The 22,996-nt window shown below is 46.0% G+C and overlaps 1 protein-coding gene and 1 non-coding gene across 5 annotated transcripts in view; both read left to right on the top strand.

The window, feature by feature from the left end:
* TIPIN (TIMELESS interacting protein) overlaps positions 1-22,996 on the top strand; it is a 282,385-nt gene that overhangs the window by 206,397 nt on the left and 52,992 nt on the right. The gene's annotated exons all lie outside the window — the stretch shown is intronic.
* Positions 10,559-10,696, top strand: LOC144825885 (small Cajal body-specific RNA 14). Its single transcript, XR_013609649.1, has one exon.

Here is a 22,996-nt window from a genome sequence, read left to right as displayed (position 1 = left end):
ATGTGCTATAGGCTGAAACCAGTCATTAAAATGTCGAGATCTGGTACCCCCTCCCCAGCTACTGGGATTAATGTTTCTTTTGTAACTGGGAATAATGGGTATGGTAGCAAGCTGAGTCTCATCATAAAAGAACTTGAGAGTGAGAGGAACTATAGAGCCACTACGACGTTGGGGTGGGAAAACATTGCTCAAGATTTCTGGAAGGACCTCGGCATTGGCAAAGTTTAGGATGACACAGTCCCCCTGGAACTTTTTTGGCTTACTGCCAATCCAAGAAGCCCTCCTGGTCATAACAATATCCCCTGCCAGTTTGTCGAGCCCTTGTTGAGCCATATACATATTGTTAGAGAGCCAATGTAACGCTTTATCTTTTAGATCCTGATTGGACTCTTTTTTATCTTGTGATAGAACAGGGACATTTGCCAGCACCAGCACTACCGGCGAAGCTTCCACTCTGAATTGGGCTGAAACGTCCTCTTGTTGCGCAACCACTATAGGGCCAGTAGTGCTGTTACGGGCGTCTCCAGCATCTACAACAGCATCCTGACCAGGAATAGGTACTGACGGTAACGCTGGCAAAAGCAGCGGCCCTTGTTGAATGGGCTGTAAATTACTTTCAATTGGGGTAACCTCCACGTCCGTGGGTGTTAGATTTGTGACGAGGGAGGATAAATTCTCTACCTCATCTACTAGTTTACTATGTACCCCACCCAGTTTTTTGACCTCAGATGTTAATTTATCTAGTTTCCCGATCAGGGGTTTGATTATAGTCCTGATCTTGATGTCTATCATTTCTTGAATCCTATTAAAAAGATCGTCATCGAAAATGCGTTTAGACTCTATGTCAATATCGGACTCTACGTATTTCCCCCCCCGCCTAGAGGGTGGTGTGGCGGGTTTTTTCCTTCCTAGTTGTTTCCCCCCCCTCTTTACTGGAAGTCTTCTACAGGCTCTAACAGCCCGTGTAGAAGGCTGCAGGGATTGTGGGTCATCGTCCGTGGCAGCTAGCTGTTGATTCACATCAATAAAAACGCTATCTGATAGATCTATTAAGTCTGTTCTATCTGTTGGAAAGTCAACGTCAGCAGCAGCAGCTGCCTCAGTGCTATTGTTTTGAGGATTAGGGTCTGCAGGATCTGACGTCGATTTTTCTGTGAGAGAATCCGATGTCGCTGTACTTAAAATACTTGTAGAGGGGCTGTCTGTAGGCAGAATAGGTGATTGGCTTAGGCCAAGAGATTGTCTTCTCTTATTATTGATGTTACTGACCACTTGTACAAGATATGAATCAATAGTATTCACTGTCTCAGCTGGGGCAGGAACCAGCTTTTTCCCCATTATTGAAGCGGTAATTATAAACGACCTTTCAAGGCTCAGTTCAGATGGATACAGTCGATGTTGGCAACGATATGCAAGTCAATCAGAAATCCAGTAACGGAATGGGAGGCCAATGCCTCTATGAAAAATTATATCAAATAGAACTAACTGGAGACAGTACCTTATAATCCGTGTGAGAGGTATCAGGGGGGTGGCCTAGCCTGGCCTTGTCGTGCCGATGAGGGTCGTAGAGGGCCCGCCCTTTGCCCGGGCTTAGCCCCGGGCGTCCCGCTCGCGTCCCGCGCCGCGGGTCTGTGTGCCTCTTAAGCCGCTCTCGCGCTCTCCTTGCGCGTCACCCAGCGCGCCGCCGCGTGGCCTGCCGGGTATTGTGGTTCCCGGAGCGGCGGCGCGGTTACAATGGCGTGAAGACTCCTCTTGGCGGTGTCGGCTTCTCCTCAACAGGACGGCGTGCTCAGGTAAGTGATATGCAGGCTCCCCCGCTTTGCCGGTCTGTGTGCCTCTTAAGCCGCTCTCGCGCTCTCCTTGCGCGTCACCCAGCGCGCCGCCGCGTGGCCTGCCGGGTATTGTGGTTCCCGGAGCGGCGGCGCGGTTACAATGGCGTGAAGACTCTTGGCGGTGTCGGCTTCTCCTCAACAGGACGGCGTGCTCAGGTAAGTGATATGCAGGCTCCCTCCACTTGTGTGGATGGTAAAGATCCTTCTAATAATGAGAAGGTCCATATTTATTGCATCCTGAACCTTACTTTCTTAGATATCTACAGATATATATATATATATATATATTTTTTCCTGCTTTGGATTGCTGCATCAGAGTAATGAGAATAGAAATAGCTAGGAAAGGATTAATGATAGGCCATTGCAGCAGGTTGATCTTATCTTCCTAAACATTGTGCAAAAAGCAGACCGAAATGTTGACATTCCCATCCATAGCACTCAATGGGCACTAGGTTTCTTTTTAAGAGGTTGGAATGCTCTATTGTATCTGGTGGAAACTATTCCCACGTTGGCAGGTCTTCAAGACAGAGGAATGGTTATTACACAAATGCCTGCATCATTCCATTCATCATCAGTCTGGCAAGAGTGTAAATATGAAACGTTAGATGAGGGTTGCCCTTTTTTGGGTCAATCTTCCCTCATCTGCCTGCTAGTTGTAGTTGGAAAACACTTGAACTACATGTGAAGTCACTGCATCCAGCCTAGTCTGCTGCCAATTTAGACTGTTGGACATGCCATGTGGAAGACTGTATAGAGCCTGATGAAAGCTTCACATTGGCTCAAAAAATGGAAGAATTGATACCAGAATGTCAAGCTTTCTTAATCCTATTGATTAGAGTTTGTTTCAGTCTCTGATTTGACAGATTTATAGATGGCTCATGGTGATGCAAAGAAATACAGGTTCTTAGATCATATTATCGAGCTTGAAACCGGACGTCCAAAGTAGCATTGAGGCTCTACGCTCTTTAGGTACGCCTGTGTAGCACACTTGCCGATGAGCAGACCATGAAATGAAAACTGGGACATATGGTGGATGGTAGAAATGGTAAGGAAGAAACGGACTGAAAGATTAATATTCTGAGATTAACAGTGTTTTCCATCAATCCTCCAGACACCATGGTCAAATCCTTCAGTATCTGGATGATGAAGTAAAAGCTTTCCACAAAAGATGCTGTTACTTTATAGTATCACTTTCTATAAAGCATACAGGATTTTGTAGTGCGTCCACTCCAGTTGGTAATCACCGTAGTAGTTAGTGTTCTTAGAGCCTCTAAAAATCCTGGAGCAAGAAGTATAGACCTCAGGATTATAAAACATTCTTTCACAGGAACAGAGATCAGAACTCTGCTTCAAGATTTGTTTGTAGACCAAGAACGAAATGGCAGAAGGAAACTAATAATAGTCTTGATTATATATCATCTCTTTTGTGCTATTTTCAAGATGATGACATAGTCCCTTGGGTCCTCTGTGAAGAAGTGCTAGTGTGTCTACATTGACCTTCGTGGTATCTATTTTTCTATCACCTTGAGAATATATAACAGATGCTTTCTTCAGTTTGCACTAGTCTGAGACCACTACCAGTACAAAGTTTATACTACATCTGTATCTCCAGCCGTGGCTGCAGCCCATGTTGTAAGAAAAATAATCCTATATCTTGACATGATTGGCAACAAACACTGTATATCCTTTACACAGCCTGAAGTTCCTCTCGACTGAAGGTCTTGTATGAATCCCAGCACAGTGTTGCCCTGTTGACATGAAAGCAATTAATCTGTTTACACTTCTGGGGTGGGGTCCTTTATATTAAGAAGAAGATACCTAGTCTGTTGCAAGCAACATTTCTAAGGTCGGTTGCTTCACTTCTGGGCCTCATGTTGTCATGCATTAATTTGATTCATCTACCACACCTTCAGCCAAGGCTGTAACAAAGATTATTGCAAAGCCAAAGAAAGCAAGTTTCACAACATTCAGGGGTGGACATTTCTATACGTGAAGGTAGTTAAGTCTGATTTTTAAACCAAACATAATATCATGAATATGTATTCTCTATTTCGCCCTCAAGGGATCTGATAATATATAATGCCTTTTATGTGTCTTTGAAGTACCCCCCTAGACGTGGTTTAGTGAAATTTGCTTGTCTCTGAATTTTCAGTCTATTACAGAAACCTGATATTTCAGGGTGCAGGTTATCCTCAACACAATGTGTACTGTTGTCAAGAAATAAGCATTGTCAAAAGCATTATATCTCGTGATGAGAGGCACTATTACTGTGGAGCTGGCCATTTGTCGACTCATCAATGAAAGTAAAATATATTACAAAGTATTCAGATCTAAAGACTTCCTAAGCAGGCTGCTAGATCTCAGGTGATAGATTCCTTTTGCAACATTTGAAATTCACCTCCTCAGTATCTATTCTCCAAGATTGAAGGAAACTGATTCCTAGACATTTTGCATTAATTGCCCATGTCAAAAGAATGTTACTGAGTGAATGAAAAATAACCTTCTGCATATCTGGAATGAAGGATATTGGTAGCATTTTCACATTTGTTTCATTAAAGCTGCAGTCAAATCAATCAAATCAAATCAAGCTTTATTCGGTTGTAGAGAAAAACATCCATAAAAGCACAATATATTTACATATAGATAAAAGGAATTACAATTAAAAAAGATATAACAAAAAATCATAAAACATCATAATAATGACAGAGTTTAATTGGCAGCATTGAGTTTTCTCAATATTCCGTTCCTCCAATAAAAACGCAGTTTTAACTCCTAACATGAAAGCTACGACAGATGGAGTAAAAAATGCGGTATAGCTACACGGATAATCAGTACAATAAACTTAAACTACCAACAAATTAAAACAAAGAATGTAAGAATTCAATCAACCAACATTTGTGCTAAGACGCAGCGAATTAGGGGCATTAAACTGGCATTTTTAGTCGAGAGAAGTGCGACCCAATGTTACTCCAAGTTCTGCCTGTGCTTAATAGCCAGTTTAAAAAAATTTGCTATGGATTTGGCAAAAGGTTCCGTATCTAGAAAGTGAAGGGCAAGAAATGCTGGGCGACACCTACATAAGCCCATAACTTAAAGCTGCAGTCAAATTCGCTATGTTAAGATATACCATCAACTTATCATGCTGGTCCCTGAATTCCTTCCTTCTTCAAGACGACTTCATGAAGATTGTGAAAGAAGCAATGAGGCCTTTTAATTTTACAAGCTACTCTTTGATTGGAAGAGATTTTGCCACTGATGCTTGATCACCAACTAGAACCCTTTTTTTTGTATCAAGAGGAACCAGAAGCCCCATATCTTCTGCAACTTCCAAGAGCAATTAGTCATTGCTCAACCCCTATTCTGCAATATCATTGTTAGGTAGTCACCAACTATATCACTTTCTTCAAATTGTCAGTCATACCCAAATTCTTAGTGACACTAAAAAAGAAGTTCTATATGATTGGAAATTGACCTAACACACTTAATGGATTGGTGTTCCCTTTGAACCCAAGCACATGTTCCACCTTGGGAATCTAGCTTACTAAGTGGAAATATAGTCCACCAGTAGAGTCAAATTCAAGTATTATGCAGTGCTGAATTGTTTCCACTGTTCTTAGGGACAGCTGCTGGCCTGACACATCCATTCCTCCTAAGCGATGGGAGAGTTTTTATTATCAATCTATCTCCACTTTCCTGTTCTCGCTTGCTGTACCGGCTCTTGGTACTATCATGTATAAAAAGAGTACTCACCTATTATTTGGAAATCGATAAAAAATCTGTTGTCCCCATGATAATTTTAAACCGTTACAATCCTTTGAATATCTGCACTTTCTCATTCTCGCCTTTGGGACAGACTCTTGGCACTAGTAAGATAAAAAGAGTAGTCATCAATTCTTTTGAGAATTAAAAAAAAGTCCCTGTTGTTCCCATACTAATTTCAGACCATTACAAATGGTTGAATATGGCATTTGTCAAATGGATAACTTTGTGTTATCAAACTATACAATCTGAAAGTAAATGTTGCTTTCTTGGTTTGTACCAGAGCACCTTCTTGGGAATTGGCTGGAAATTATTGTGCTGCAGATTGGAGGTTTGTTCGCTCCTCATAATACTGTTTTGACTCTGACACCAGAGATGAAGAAAACAAAGTGTGGCACGCAGTTCCCCAAGGTGGTACACCAGAAAAGAGAGAGGGGACCAGGCCCCAAGGAGTGGAAGGAAGGGAGGGGAATCCTCCCTTTCGGGACTAAAACCCGCACACACCCAGCAAGCTAGGTGTCATACTTCATCATCTGGGTTTTGCTCCTTGTCAAACTGGCGGTGCAATGTCCGACGGGCACCCAAATGGGGATCTTTGTCGGAGTTCTCTTGTCCCTGCCAATTGGTGCATATGGGTGTGAGGGCCCTAGGGGAAGTGTAGATGTAAGGGAGTAGTGGTGACTAAAAAAGGTTAGGTAGTCCACTTCGTGACTTTAATGGAGTGGCTAACTACCTTATTAAAAACAGTGAGGAGAGACTACTATCTGGTGCGAGGATCCAGAAAAGTACACTCTACCTAGTGGTCAACATGTTTCATGCTTATTTGTTCATAAAGATACAGCGCAATTCATCAGGACCTAAATAATCAAAACTATCTACACGCTGTGGTAGGCGAATATTACCTACTCCACAGGATATACAGGGGCAGGCTGGGAGTCCTGCCACTTCTTAGTGAAACCTGGAGTGGGATGACAAAAGAATGCAGGGAAAACACAGATAGATTACTTTAGAGTCCAATGCCAACCCATATTGTCTCATCATGGTGCACTGAGCAAGGATCAGTAAAACAATCGACCCTGCCGTAACATGGGTCTAGTTAAAAACAACAACGGATGAGTCGGTAAGATACAACAAACCACAACTGAAATCAAAAAGACACTCTAGCTCACCCTACTAAGCACCAGTGCGTTGCCTCAACGGTCTCCTCCCGTGTTGAGCGTAAGTACCCTAGTGGGAGACAAGGAAAGGCAAGGGGGTGAATCTGTAGATGGTGACCAGATACGTCTCTTCTCTGAAACGTTTTGGGTGAGGATTTTAATTCTTCCCAAAAATCTGTTTATCTGTGATTTTACTGCTTTGAATGTTTAGTGTTTTTAAATTATATATTTTATTGCACGATGATCACTTTTTAGTGGTGCTTTGGGCATTTTGTGGCAGTGTTTAGAGCCAGCCCTTTAGCACTGAAGTAAGCACCATCTTGGTCGGCTTTTTAGCTTCCCTGCATCACAAGGAGTGCAGGCACTGCATGCGCTCGACGAAGGCACACCAAAGGCAAGCCCGTCCCGACTGGCAAGGTCCAGGGGCCAGAACCCCTGCCCATTTTTGCTCAGCTGGGAGGTACTATAGCACTGAAACCCTAAGAGTTAATTTCATGACTGGGAAGCCTTGCCAACAATCAATGGAGCCAGACACTTGGACTATTAAATGCTGAGCGTGTGGATATTGGCTTGGTACACCTGAAAGATCCATGGTGGTTTTGTTAGTTGTGGAGAACCCTCAATCAAGAACCCCCAATAAATAGTTCAGTCAGAAATTTAAGGCACTGTGCACCTGCCAAACACCCCTTGGACTGCTCCTAAACTGTAGGTCGTTGCCCAAACACTTTGAGGAAATATTTACACTGTTGGAAGACCAGCAACCAACTGTTCTTTTTCTCACTGAGAATTGGCCCCACAAGGATAGTGGGCTAGATCTTACAATAGCTCTCCCTCCAGGATATGCGATTGCTAGGAATGACCGAGTTGGCAAGAAGCGGGGGTTTAGAAAGTGGGGATGGCAGTTGCTATTATGTTTAGAGATTTTTTGGAGTGGAAATCCTCCCCATATATCCATGGCAGGCTGTGAGAACTTGTTTTCTATCAATTACTTGCACTATTTTACATTCTCTAGGCCGCTTCATTACATGCCTCCTGGGCCAGTCACGGAATTTGTGCAGTGCACCCCGAAGCCATAGCACTCCATAGTCTTCACTCTGTTCATTTTTACTTTCTTGGGGGACTTAAATATTCATTTAGATCCTACTACTTGTAGTCAGTCGCGAAATCTGCTACATTTATCTGCAATTCAGTTTGGACATTTAGTCACACTTCCCACACACTGTAAGGGACATATATTGGACCCAATTTTTTCCAATCTGACCATTCTTACGGTCCGTGATCCACGACTTGTGCTCTGGTCAGATCACCTATTGATTGAGTTTTTCATCAGCAGGACAGATATACTCAATCCCAATACGTCTTGCTCCAAATTAATCAGACTATTATCTAAACTTAATATTTTGCAGTGGATAGAAGCACTACAGAGCTAAGGGTGCTCACAAGATGGAGACGCCAATGCTGTCTATGGGGCCTCTAAGGACTGGATTGAGTCATCTTTAGAGACTCAGATCCCAAGAAAAATGTTGAAGTCCCACCTTACTAGGACGATCCTAACCTGGTTTACACTCGAAATTAGAGTGTTAAAAAAAATGTGAGAGGGAGAAAAGGAAATAGAAGCTTCATTTTGATGAAGAAAAGAAGGTAATTGATTAATAAAAAAAACAGTGAAAAACAATCAGTATGCAATTAGGAAAGCTAGGCTAACAGACATTGCTGTTAGAATCATCCGGTCCTCACATGCCTTCAAAGAAATCTACACAGTTGTAAATTCCTTCCTGAAACCAAAACTTGCAGGGCAGGCCCCCTCCCTTCCAGAGAGTATTGTGACGAGCTTGCCGACTATTTTATTAGTAATGTCAGTCATATTTATGACTCACTGGGAAGTGACTTTGATTGGGATCCGCATTCAGCTACTAATGGCTGTAGTACAGTTAGTAAAGATACTCCTACCTTTTCAATATTCCCTCACTTAAACAGCAATGTTATTTGGGAAGTAGCAAAGACCGTTAAATCTGGATACCCCTTAGACCCTGCCACCATAGACATTTTGCTGAAAGAAGGAGATATCATGTTATTAGCCCTGACCAACCAATATAATATTTTGCTAAAGAAAGGACAAGTCCCTGACTGCTGGAAACAAGCGGTTGTCAGTCCATTACTGAAAAAACCGTCCGTGGATCCGGACAAGGCAGATAATTATAGGTCTGGATCTCTGCTTCCTGGCGTAAGCAAGATTTTAGAGAAAGCGGTCAACGGTTATTTGGCCAGGTTTTTGGAATCTCATACATCCAACTCAAACCAGTTTAAGACCGGGTCATGGTACCCAGATGGCTATCCTGTTAGCCACAGAAGATCGTAGGAGAACATTGATCAAGGTGACACAGCTGCACTCATCCTTATGGATTTGAGCGCAGCTTTCAACACTGTTTCCCACCCTATTCTTCGAAGCAGGATGAAGGTGCTAGGAATCATGGGTAATATGCTACATTGGCTGGCCTCCTTTCTGGAAAATAGAAGCTTCCAGGTCAGGGAGGGTCCTTTCCTGTCTGAGGTCTGTCAGCTTAAATGTTCAGTACCCAGGTCATGGTGGTTGGGAACAACCTCTCCCTTTGGGATAATCTTTTTTGGGCCGCATGCCTTGGTGGTAGTCCCTCTCCAAAAGAGGAAGTTGAGAGAGTGGGATTATGCTTAGATAAGGACCTTACCATGGCATCTCTGGCCACAAAATTGGCAGGAACGTGATTTGGCCTTCTAAAAGTTCTTAGGAAGACCATCAAATGGCTTCCTATTGAACCCCACAGAATAGTGATACAAGGGCTCATCTTGTCACATTTGAATTACGGCAATTCACTTTATCTTGGCAGCCATGACTTTGCTGAACATTCCCAAAACACAATCAGTCTTCATTGGTAGCCAGTAAGGAAGAACATTGAATTTAAAACTCTTTGTATTGTACACAAAGTAAAGCATGCCCAGAGACAACATATTCTGAGGCAAATCATTGTTCCACATAATAAAACACGTGATTTAAGGTCAAATAGTCATTTTCTTTTGGCTATTTCCAGAATAAAAAGGGCCAGAAGTGGATGGTGATCCTTTGCTTACCAGGCACCAAAGCTTTGGAATTCCCTCCCAATTTGTCTGAGAGCTAATAACAATTTGCTCAGTTATAGAAAGCACCATAAAACTAATTTGTTTACTGGAAGAGTATCTCACCCCTCACTTTCCCTATTAGCGCTGAGAAGCCGTTTTTGGGTAGACATGCGCTCTGCTCTATAAGAATTCGTAAACAAATATGCCATATTGAATTATTCCTTGGATGTATATTGTGGAGCTTTGACCTATGGAGGATCAATTGCTGAAGAAAGAAAAGTGATACTCCTGAGACAATAATCCTTCTGCAAGCCTGTGCTCAGATTATAGGTCATCTGCCCTGTAGGGACACAGTTTACTCAGATGAGTTAGAAATGTTAACTTGAGGTACGTCGTGGGGAGGGGGGGGAGGTGGCAAGCATGATGGGAGGTCGATAGGCCAACTGTCCCATTAAAAAAACTTTAACCTCTGTAAGACAAACTATTTTTAAGACTTTATTAAGAAGATATTTGTTGTCTGGACTAATGGTGACTAATTAATTTACAGCTGAAGAAACTGGGACGGGTAACCTAATTTGAACTATTGCTAAAAGTAAATAACATTTCCTTCCATTGAATAGTGTGGCCTGTGGGAGATTTTGGGTTAAGTGTTCTGCTTTTCCTTTGGAGACCTGTGTTAAAATCCTTGATGTTGCTGATTATCATTGCAGGGCATACGTGGCTGTCCTCTGTTTCGGTTGCAAGTGTTAGAAATACCCTGCAACTTTCAAACAGCCACACACAGCAAAATATAGTGGTCCCAAGGATTCGAACGTGCCAAGTTGTCGCGTTTCTGCTGCATAGGATCCATACAGTACTTTATAAAAAGAAATATAGTGAAAACACGGCAGCTACTTCTGCTGTCAAAGAGTCCTGCTTGAGCGTGAAATGTGAAAGTTTATTTATTTGCGACTGAAAATATGTAAACTAAATTCCTACCCTCTACTTAACAGCCACCCCACCCGACCCCATGGATTGTAACACAGGTATTGTATTTTTAATATGCGTGACACTAATTAACTTGAAGATATTTTTAACTTTTTTTCTTGGTTTTAATTCCCATACATTGCCAGATTCTACCTAATTATAGCCAGGGCCGCTGGAATTATGCTGCAGTGGAGTAAATTTTGCAGCAAGAAAAGGTCAATTGTGCCGCATAATACAGTACATTTTGTGATAGTCTTACTTCATTATTTTGTCATTTTGTTACACTTGTTGTCAGTCTGGGAATTGGTTGCACCTCGTTAGTACCAGTTTAAAAGACACATTTAGCAATGGGAAACAGAATAGTGACCAGTCAAGCTTTGCAAAGGGCCTTACAATGCGCTGCAAAGCATGTTGCTGTGTTTTTTGTATTTTTTAAAACGTTTGAGCTAGAAACAATATTTTTTTCAATCTGCTAATGAAGTATTATGGGGCAAATGTGGCAAATCTATAATTATGCAAATAACGCCACAGCCGTACAATCTCATAATTCCAGTGGCCCGGATTCTATATTTAAATGTGTATTGCAAATTTACAGAATACAAAACATACATTTCACAGCATCCTCACATTTCTCTCATCATATCTTTCTTCTGTTAGTCGCTTTGCCTTCATCTCTACCTTCCATCCTGCTGTCTCACACTTCTGTCCCTGCTCCTCACTTGCAGAGTCTGCCTATACCTCTCGCCCTCTATGGATGAATACCATGACCTTCTCAGGTCATTTTTCCCTACATGGGTGTAAGATGTTGATTGCATTGAGTGCTGTTTTTTAAAATTATAATTATCCCCTGTGAAACAGATTTAGAACATATAATGTGAGAATTACATGCAAAAAAATCCTTAATGTAACAAAAAGGCACAAATTTGAATTTAAGGAAGTCTACTAAAAAATTGATGAAAGCTAAAGAAAACACAGTGCCTCAGATGAACCAAAGAAAGGGAAGGTAATTCACAATAATAAGATTAGAGTGGCGTGAAAATTCCTTTATTTAATGACGTCCATAGCGATGAAAATCTGCACGGTTCGATCCTTATTGACACCCTGCTTCCAAGCTAGCCCCTACACCCCAACTAGCAGATGCTGGGTGAACTTGGTAAAACCAGATATTCAACTGCACTAGCAAGTATTGAAGAATCTCCTCTCAAAGGTCAACACCACTGGAGTTCTACAGAAAGGCCCTGGTTGGCTATTCCTGTGTAAATGATGTTTAAGTTTGGTGGTAACACTGGTTGCATCCCTGACATCTAAATGTCCAGACACAAGCAACATATGACCAGTTTCATCCATCATCTTGTTTTTGATTCCCTAAGTGTGACTAATGTGCCCAGACGTGGATCCCGTGCCACCTGTCCCACTGGAACTAAGCTATACAGCGGAGCCCTAATAAGGGCAAAACCGGACTGAGTTGCTTGTGTTCCGGTTCAGGGAGGAACTGAAATGGCAATTTGGGCTGGGCTGTTCCCATTGAAGCAGGTTTGAGACTGATTTGTATATCAAACTGAGGTGGCGTGGTGAGCCCGACTGATTGCCATGGGCTGAGATCAGTTCAAGCCTTCCATCCTTCAACTTGTTTTTGATGACCTGGATCACATTGTTGGCATATTAGGCCTCAGTTTTCCAGCTCTGTCTGTGTTATCCTATTTAGTTCTTCCTCATGGGATCCCCAAGCCCTGTGCTAGAGAAGATGATGCAGGAGATGTTTCCGGGTTTGACATTTCATCATATACTGAATTTTTCAGGATTGCCAGCTGTTTGGCAGTGCAATATGATTGGTGCAATCTTATTGGTATAATCACTTCTGTCATGTTCAGTGCCACTACTGACAGCACTTCCAATGGAATCACCAAACAGATGTATTGTTAAAATGGAAATGAATGCGTTCATTGATAAAAATGAAATCTCATCCTTATTAATAGAATTACCCATTCTGAACTCCACATCACCCTCGACTCGCAGGCCCGGGATTTCTGATTGATAGGTCACAAGTGGGAGAATGCTTATCTGGCAAGCAAACAATCAGGCAGGAAACTCTTGATCAGTCCCACAGATTGGTGCAGCAACATTACAGTGGTCAGGGGAGATAAACCAAGTAATTTCTATAAAATGAAAAATACACAGGGTAGATAATTAAATTGAAAACTTAAGGTGTGGTGCTAAAAATTATTTTAAAACCGCTACATCCATCATACCTTCCGTGCCGGTGGAGAGGGAAATAATCAGCCCTTCCCTGTGGCGCGTCCCATGTCTGCTGAAAAGATGCGGTCCGGCAGAGATTCAGTTCAGATGGACGGCCGAGGCGAAAGCATGGACGGCCGATGCGGAAGCATGCACATCCGAGGCTGTCCTTGCGCTGAGTCGACAACTGGTGTATCAGAATGACTTGGAAGCTGTCATTCTGATGCTGCTCGATGGTCATGGCAACGTGGTGGCTGCCTACCGAGCATGGAAACAAACACCTTGGGCTGTAACGATCTTTATGTAAATAAAAAACCGGACAAGTAAGGAAAACCCTTGTCACTTTACTATAATAATGTATGTTCAGCTCAATTGAAAACATCCTCTGCCTAATGCTGAATCAAGACACACTTAAGTATTAACTATCTATGACTGATCGTTTGATGTGCATTTGATTACGTAGGTTTGCCTCGGAGGACCTATCAGAGAAGAGAATAATAATGTAATACCTTGACATTATAGGTTGGGTTACAAAGTGCAACTTAAGTCACTATAAACATAGATCTAAAAATCTCATTGCAGTGACAAAGAAGCAACATTATCAGTGAACGAAATTAATTTTTGGGAAAAACATATCCTTTAGACAAAACAAATATCAAGTTCCGGACAGAACAGTAGATTTCTGAGCAAACACCTGTTTGTTTCAAGGGTGACAGAGTAGCGACCTGTTATTTCGATTCAGTACATCCTTCTCTAAAAGAAGGCAAGATTCACAAGATCCCTATAGATATTTAGCCCATGCAGAGTAGGAGGACATGCCTTGATATTTCCTCAGATTCATTCAGCCCCTTGTTTAATGTATCTAGTAAATGTATCCATTTGACCTCGAGTAAATTGAGAATGGATGTCAGGTCCCCTCCTCTGAGGGTTGTGAATAACTTTCTCCAGTATCCACCATCTTAGACTGTGTGCTGTGTTGCATGCGATTGCAATGTTCAACCAAGGGTGCAGCGAATCCTTGAGCAATATTTTAGGGTTCTAACTGTCTTTCTGCCTCGTCTGCACCACATATAGCATATTGCTTGGTCATGTGATAACATAAACATCACACAAATTGTAATTCTACAGATGTCATTTAAGTGTGTACCTACGATTGGAGTGCATAATAAAGTCTTTTCTCTCCAAAGTGAGGTTGCAAACCTTTCACCACCCACACTTTAAGTGGCCTAATAAAGGAGGTAACACTAGTTGGGTCCTGAGGTCAGGGGCTGATGGTGTCTTCAAATAAGATCTGACCACAAGATCTTGTATATTCTTTCCCCTCTTGTAAGTAAACCGTGGTTTTTCTTCTGTGTCAACCTCGTCTAAGATCAGGCCCAGTGCTGATTAATGATCTTTTTAATCTCATTGCTTCTGTTGTTAAACGTAGATACACATACCAATTGTATGTGTATCTACGGTTGCTGTTAACTTCCAGTTAAGTTTCTCTGAGGCAATACCATGCTCTTTTTTTTAATCTCTTTTTACTAAGCCCTTGGAATAACCCCGTTCTCTCAAACGCATTATAAGGTGGTCCATCTCTCGAAAACAATCCTCCTTACGTGTACAGTTTCTATGAAGCTGTAGAAACGGACCATAGGGTAAGTTAATTCTCCGGTTCCTTGGATGGTGGCTAGAATACCTGAGTAGTGTGTTGCATTTCTTGGGTTTCCTAAAGTGTTGTATATAGTGTGTCGGCAACAATTTTGATACTAAAATGTAAGACATTGATCTCATCTTGGCTGTGTGTCACAGTGAATTGTATATCCAAAGATCTACTATTCAGTCATATGAAGAATTCTTGCAATTTATGTTCCGACCCCAGTCCAGATCATCAGTACTTGGTCAATGTACCTTTTCTAAAGACTAATGTTGTCAAGAAAGGGATTGTTGGTGTTATATATGTAGTTCTCCTCATATCTATCCATAAACAGATTTGCCATATCCGGAGCAAATCTGTCTCCCGTAGCCACACCCTTTGTCTGAAAATAATACACATTCTTGATTACAAAAAAGTTTATAGTCATATCAATTTTAAGCAGCCCCACTATAAATTCAGTGGGGACCCAGTTGGGTCTATCCCTTTTATCAAGGACATCAAAGACCACTTCTAACTCCTCTTCTTGTGAGATATTTGAATATAGTGAGGCTGCATCCAATGCCACCAACAATTTTCTATCTCTGTTAAAGGGCTGGTTCTCAACCAGGTTGATAGCCTCCATGGTGTCTCGGATTTAAGATCACGTCTTTCGCAACCCATGGTTGTAAAAAAAGATCAATGTATTTGCAGAGGGGTTCCAAGATGGACCCACAGCCTGAAACTGTGGGCCTCCCCAGTGGTTTTTCCCTGTTTTTATGCACCGTAGGTAAGGTATATATAGTTGGGATACGGGGATTCTTCTTGTTCAAGAAGCAGAACTGCAAATCACTGAGGAAACCCTCATTCGGTCTTTCTAGTGTTAGTTGATGTATTTATTTATTTATAAAGTTTTATATTTTGCAACGTCTTTGGCAGAGTCACCCTGAATGTTTCTGTAGTTTTCCACTACCTGCAATTGCGTTGTGATCTCCACGCTATAGCAAGTGGTCTTGAGAGATGTGATGAAACTCTTTGATGACAAAAAATACATTAGATACAACATAAGCAAGGAAGAGAGACATAGCTTAGAATCTCTTAAAAGAAATGATGGCAATAGTCATCAAACCCGCTGATGAGGGGAGATTGATTATGATTCTGGACATTGAGGATACTCTGAATTTAAAGGACCGCAATGATCTAGGTACACACATTGGAGTGGTTTGTTAGAAACTAAGAGGAGTGTCTTGGTGGGCGTGAAATGGTGGAGCTTTTACATTGTTGGCTGATGACACAGCTAAAGATGTACTGTTTTGTCTGCTTGTACAGACCATGTCACCAATAGCACTTCTGTAGTTAAGAAATTGTGGCTGCCACACCAGCATGAGCCAATGCTACACCCTCATGGCCAGTTATTATGAATTGTAGCCTGCGGTCTTGGTTGGGAATCACACTATCACCCATCCCAGGGATGGTAGCAAAAGGAATATTTTGGGCACTTAAGTGATAGGAATAGTTTGCTGGTATATGTTTTTTTAGGTAAAGCAGTGCCGTTGAATTGAGGACAGCCGTGATATCTTCATCTACTCTTGGGTGAAAACGAGTAATCACAGCTACTGTAGTAGTCTTCACTCCAGATTTGGCAGCTTTATCTGCCAATGAATTCCCTACATGTATTCCAACACACTGGTCACTCAATGTCTGTATCACATGAGCCTGTGGCGAACTGTCTTTGAGTTGTGCCACCTTTCTACAGAGCAGCTTGTGCTTTATAGTATTTTCCTTTGAGTCTCTCAATCTATTCAGGCGCCTATAATGTAAGTTTTTATTAAAAGACTGGACACAGCAATACTACTCACACACTCTGAGTATGGGGAATTCAGTATCTGTATTTTCCAGTGCCAGAATCAAGGCTTTCAATTCATCCAGTTGTGCAGTACAACCCCCTAGGGACTTTATAAATGTTTTCCGAGGATGGAATTTTACATCCAACATGACACCGTGTAATGCTGCACATGCCAAGAATTGGTGTTTGATGCCTATAGCAGGCTGACCTGAACCATCAGTATATGTGATGTGTTTATACTGTTCAAGAGGCAAGGCATGAGGGATTCATGTTCATATTGGAAAAATTCTTGAGCTTGTAAAGTGAGGTAAAAAACACAGCCTACGACAGTACAGTGGCTTAATGTATTCATCTAGGCTGTAAGGCTTTTGTGTTAGGAACGCTGGCCTTTGTAACAGCCTCTAAGCTGGGATGGCAGTAACCGCAATTATTTGTTTTCCTTGTGCCAATGGTCTTTCTTTAATGACAGCCATCTGTTCTGCTGTTTGTATTTTTTCAGTGGATCTAAAACTCATTTCCGCATTAGAAGAAAATGTTATTTTTACTTCCAGCCTTTTGAGTTGGAGTGGGGCCATGCAGCATCGTCACACACAGGGGGAGTGGTGGTAGGCAGGCACTCAAAGTGCGCATGTGAGTCGTATTGCTTCACTAGGCATAATTCGTAGAGTGGCCCACAAATAGGCAATACGTTGATCAGAAACACTGAGATGTGGTAGTGAAATTTCAGTATTGCCAGAGAAAGACTTTACACTTCTTGCTTTCAGAGGCAAAAACGGGGTAACCTTCAAGAAGTACTCTTGACAGCTCTCTCAAGATGTTTAGGCTGCAACCCTTCAGAGATGTTCAAGCCAGTCATGGACAAACTCAAAATTGTAAGATTCAGTATAAGCGGACGTACCGATTTTGGGATTGTATGTGAATGGGAAGGGGTGGAAGCATAATTTTACAGACCTGGAAGCAGCTTTGAAAATTCCCCATATCCCTTTGTGAGATGGCGATGACAAGAATGTCTGTGGCGGCCAACAGGATAGTGATTCGACAGGAGGACTGGCCAGATCGATGTGGAAAAACCACACACTCATTGGTGGAGAGGCCTAAGAAGGACCGGGAATGTCACGGACCTCCCTCAAGAGGATGCAAGAGCCCTTATTTGTGAGGCCAGAAGTACCTAATGACTCCTCCAAACCAAGGATGCCAGGGACATAAGTATTACTGATATCGCTGCAGGCCTAGGGGAACACAAAGGAGCAGTGGAAGGCCTTCTTACTTGCCCTCTAAGGAGAACATAGCATATTCAGGTGGTGAGGAGGGCACAATGTTGCACAGCCTCCTCTTCCATTATTGTCCCTAGGATGTAAAGGTATCTGTCGAGTATAGATGGTTCCCCTGAGAAGCATGTTCCCTCTTACAAGATTAGTTTCCCCAATTTGGAGTCACTTTGGTGGACTGTATTTACTGTTCTGGATGATAAAGATAAATAAGGGTTTGTTCAAGGCATGTGGGCCATGAGAGAAAGGGAGTAATCTACCTTCAAGGGTAAATATCCCACCTGCTGGGAATCTGATGCTATCCCTAACCTCAAACATGTTTACGTTCTACATGCTAATACCCGCAGAGAGTGATTAGAGAAATTGGAGCCACATGTTTCTGAATGATCCATTAATGGTTGATATGGTCTAACTGACAGCAATAGGTGGGACTTCCCCACCAAAAAGAAGGTTAATTTGTAAATACTGGGGGCGTGGCCAGGATGGCGGAGTAGAAGGACGTGTCTGCCGGAGCTCCTGACCCCGTCCAAGGCCCCGAGCCCTACCTGTAGCTGAATTCTCCCCCCCGGAGCTGCACTGTGTCGCAGGAGGAACGAGGGAGTCGGGGGCTGCCTGACTGCCGCCGGCGGAACCCCGCAGGGCGCGAACTCACCGAGTTCAGAGGGCCGAGTGTTTGGCCGGTGCCGACCTGAGCTGGCGGGGCGCCTCCGTCCCGGCGGTGTGGAGGACTGCGGGGCGGCGGAGAAGCGGAGACCTGCCCAGCCAGAGTGGACGGAGCTGATCGGAGCTGGCGGGCCTTGGACCGGGGGCCCGACCGTGCCTGCACGGCACTGCGAGGTGCCTGAGGAGCTTCCGCCCCTCCCCCAGCAGCCCAAGATGGCGGCAAAGTGAGACCGGGGTTCTTCGCCCAGTCCTGCGCGGAGACCGGGATTGAGACTGCCGACTCCCGTCAACAGGTTGGTGCTCTTCGCGGCGACCCGGGCGGAACGCCTGAAGCAGCGGACACATTAGCTGCCGGCTGGTGCTCTCTACGCCCGGGGTGCTGCCTCTGCGGGGGAGGGACCTACGAGAGTGCCCGGCTTGGCGGCCCTCTCCGAGTAGTGCGGAGGGCCAGGATCGGCCGAATGCGGAGTCACGCCCCTGACGGGCATTGATCGTGACCAAGAGACCGCAAGCAAGTAGCGGATCGGCGACCCCCACAGCCCCCCGGCGCCAGCTTGCTCCTGTGTGACGCCGCCAGGGGAGCCGACAGCGGACCGTGCCGGGCTACGGACGTGGGTGTGGCGGGTCCCCCCACCCCCCCGGCGTGGCTCTTACCACCACGGACTTCTTGCAGGTACATGCGGCGGGCCCCGACTGAGGGAGCCGCGACTGGGGTGCAGCCTGGGAAGGAGTGGGGGGAGTTGTAGTGCAGCACTGCTGGGAGCCATGATGGTGGGGTGAAGGCCTTGGCCCCGGGTTCCGCAGACTTCGACGCCGCATTGGGACCTCCGCGCCGCGACCCGCCCCCGGGGGTGCGGCGCCGGGAGCAGATTTAGAACGAGGGGCGCCCCGTCTTGCACAGTGGTTCATCACCCGACCCTGGTAGGCTACGGACTTTAGGAGTGGCACAAGCCAACGTCCGCCCCGGATTGGAAGCAGACTTCTGGTGGAGCGTGGACCGGTGGTGTGCATCGCGGCGACAGGCGCACGGGTCGGCGGAGGGACCTGCATCATGGCCAATCAAAAGGGTGGTAAAAGGAACGATCGCACGCTGCCGGAGATGCTCGGCAGACCTCAGAACAGAGGAGATAGGGCCTCCTCCTCACCCGGAACAGCTGGGAGCTCCCAGTCTGGCGCAGTGGCGGAACCCCCGGTCACCAGATCCTTTCTGGAATCCCTCTTTGGTACGTTGCGGGAGGACTTCCAGGCCCTGAAGCAGGAAGTAGCGGGAGAGGTGAGAGAGCTCCGCAGGGAGGTGGACGGACTGGGCGAGAGGGTGGCCACGGCGGAGGAATCTACGCACAGACAGGATGAGGAGATCACCCTTCTGCAGCAAGAAGTGCTGACTCTCCGGGAGCAGCACTTGGACCTCCAATTGCATAATGAGGATTTGGAGAATAGATCACGCAGAAACAACATACGGGTCCGAGGTGTGCCATCCTCAGAGGAGACCCCGGACATCGTTCAGTACCTACAGGAACTCTTTCGGTCAGTCCTAGGCGAAGGGGATGATTTCCCCATCAGAATTGACAGAGCTCACAGGGTGGGGCCCGTCAGAAGGGCTAATGGCCCCCCTCCGGACATTCTAGCGTTCCTCCCGGACTTCCCATTGAAAGAGAGGATAATGGGGGAGGCAAGGAAAGCACGTTCACTCACCTTTCGCGATCGCCCTGTGGCGCTGTATCAGGACTTGTCCACACTCACGCTTCAGAGGCGCAAGGCGTTTAAGATTGTGACAGACTTCCTCAGGCAGCATGACACGCCCTACTCCTGGGGTCACCCCTTCCGGATAATTTTCAAGTGGCAAGGTGAGACTCACCAATTGAGATCCCTACAGGACACTTGCGACATCCTGGGCATTACTGCGGCGGAGGAGGAATCCCACACGCCGAGGAGGCGGCGCACGACGGACGGGGGATGGCACCGAGTGGCACGTAGGAGGACGACGGGAGTGTCGAGAAGACCGGGATCTCCGACTATTAGGGCTGCTCAGGAAGATGCTGTCCGGACAGCCTCTGAAGAGCTTGGAAGCGTGGAGGAGGTGGCATTGACCGCTTGAATGTGCTCCGGGGGGAGTTCGCCATAGCACCGTTCCAATCGCTGGCTTGGGGTGGGGGGAGGGGGCGCCGGATTGGGCACGTGTGGCTGGACGTCCACTAAGGTAACATTCCACGGATTGGTCCGCTTGGGCCTGTCTGGGACTATTTGGAGAAGTTCTGGGGAAGTTGGGGTGTGGGTTGAAGGGTAGGGGGGGGGAACTGGGGAGGGGAGGAATGTTGGGGGACAGTTCGGGGGTTGTTCCGGGGGTAGGGGGGGGGATCCGGGAGTTGGGATGGGGAAGGGGGGTCGTCCAGTGCACAGTGCGCCTGTTGGGAGTTTTGCAGGTGGCCCTACACTTTGGTTTGCCTGCGTCGCGAGGCTGCTTCTGCATTTGTGATTTCTGCTTTGTTGCTTGTGTTCATATTGTGGGCTCTTGCGCTCCATCCCCGCGGGAGGGGTCCCTATTGCTTGCTGCCTCTCCTCTTCTATGCCTCCTTCTTCTTTTAAAGTGGTTACCCTGAACGTCAGGGGGCTGAACAACCCTGTCAAACGGCGGGCGGTGCTCTCCCTCCTAGAGAATACGCACGCTGACATTTGCCTCCTGCAGGAGACACACCTGCTGCAGCACGACACACATAGACTACGCTCCCGTAAGTTCCCGTCACAGTTCTTCTCATCTAGTTCCTCTAAGTCTGCGGGGGTGGCTATTTTGGTGTCCAGTCGTTTTAAGGGGGAGGTCCTCCACAAGCTTACAGAAATAAAGGGTAGACTGTTAGCCTATAGATTCAGAATAGGGGGTCTTGCGTTTACGATTGGATCCCTGTATAGCCCCAATGAACGACAGGAACGCTTCCTGCGAACGGCGGTCGAGGATATCACGGCCTCACAGGATAGACATGTTATTCTGGGAGGGGACCTTAATTTGGTCTTTGATTCGGCTATGGACAGGTCGGCACAGCGCTACCCGCAGGTCGGGGAGCTCTCGGCCGACGGCAAGGAGTGGTTGGCGGAGGTGGGGCTTTTAGACATCTGGCGCAACATGCACCCAGCGGATCGGGATTACTCGTATTACTCCCATGCGCATAAGACGTATGCACGGCTGGACCACTTGCTGGTCACTGCCCCGGTTCAGGCACTGGTCTCAGGCTCGGACATAGGAGTGCTGTCCCTTTCGGATCACGCTCCGGTCGACGCCACGATGCGTTTGCCGCCCGTGGCCCTCCCCCCTCGCACGTGGCGCCTGCGAGATACTTTACTGCACAGGAAGGTGGTAGTGGAACGCATAGAGGGAGCTCTCCGGGAATTCCTGGTGCACAATGACAATCAAGACACCGCCCGGGCTACACAGTGGGCAGCCTTGAAAGCGGTCCTCCGGGGGGAATTCTTAGCGATCTCCTCCGCCGATAACAAGGAGAGACAGGCTAAGAGGGAGGAACTCACTGATAAGGCTCGCGAGCTTGAACAGATCCATCGCAGGACAGGGGCCCCTAGAATATGGCGACAGCTTAAGGGGGTTAGGAAGGCCCTGGCGGCTCTGGATTTGGACCGAGCGGAATACGCCGCACTCCGGCTGCGCCATACCTTTTACACGGGAGGTGACCGCTGTGGTAAGCTCCTGGCCAACAGACTCCGCGCGGCGCGTCAGAGTCAGCTGGTAAAGGCGATCACTAGCAATACGGGGACCACGGAGACGGAGGACGCCCACATCGCGGCCGTTTTCCGTGGGTTCTACGAGGACCTCTACACTGGAGACCCTCCGGATGAACCGGCTGTGGCCGCTTACTTAGATACGGTCGCCTTGCCCTCCCTAGATCCCCTGCAGGCTGAACACCTGGACAGGGCCATTAGAATTGAGGAAGTGATCTCGCCATCGCTCGGCTTAAGCATGGCAAGGCGCCGGGCCCGGACGGGTATACCGCGCTTTTCTACAAGACGTTTTGCTCGTCGCTGGCCCCTATCCTGACCCGACTTTTCAACTCATTTGCCGAGGAGGAAGCTATTCCACCTGATCTTTTGCGGGCATCCATCTCGGTGATCCCCAAGCCCGGGAAGGATCCGGTGCACTGTGGCTCGTATAGGCCGATATCCCTTCTCAACGTCGACCTGAAATTATATACTGGGATACTGGCGGCTCGTTTGGCCCCGCACTTGTCAGGTCTTATTGACCCTGACCAAGCGGGTTTCGTCCCGGGGAGACAGACGGTTGACAACACAAAGCGGATTGTTCATCTGCTCGAAAAGGCCTCCCGGATTCCGGGGGAACGGATGATGTTAACGGTAGACGCTGAGAAAGCGTTCGACCGAGTGCACTGGCCCTACCTGGAACAGGTGTTAGTGAAGGCAGGCATAGGGGACAGGTTCCGCACTATGGTCTTCAACTGCTACAGGCACCCGACTGCAGTGGTTCGGGTGAATGGGTTCGCCTCCCGGGCCTTTAACATCGAGAGGGGCACCAGGCAGGGGTGTCCACTCTCGCCCCTGCT

Source organism: Lissotriton helveticus, chromosome 3_1 (assembly GCF_964261635.1).
Source record: "Lissotriton helveticus chromosome 3_1, aLisHel1.1, whole genome shotgun sequence".
Taxonomy (NCBI): domain Eukaryota; kingdom Metazoa; phylum Chordata; class Amphibia; order Caudata; family Salamandridae; genus Lissotriton; species Lissotriton helveticus.
Note: the sequence above shows the minus strand (reverse complement) of the source record. Positions and strands in the feature narration are given on the sequence as shown.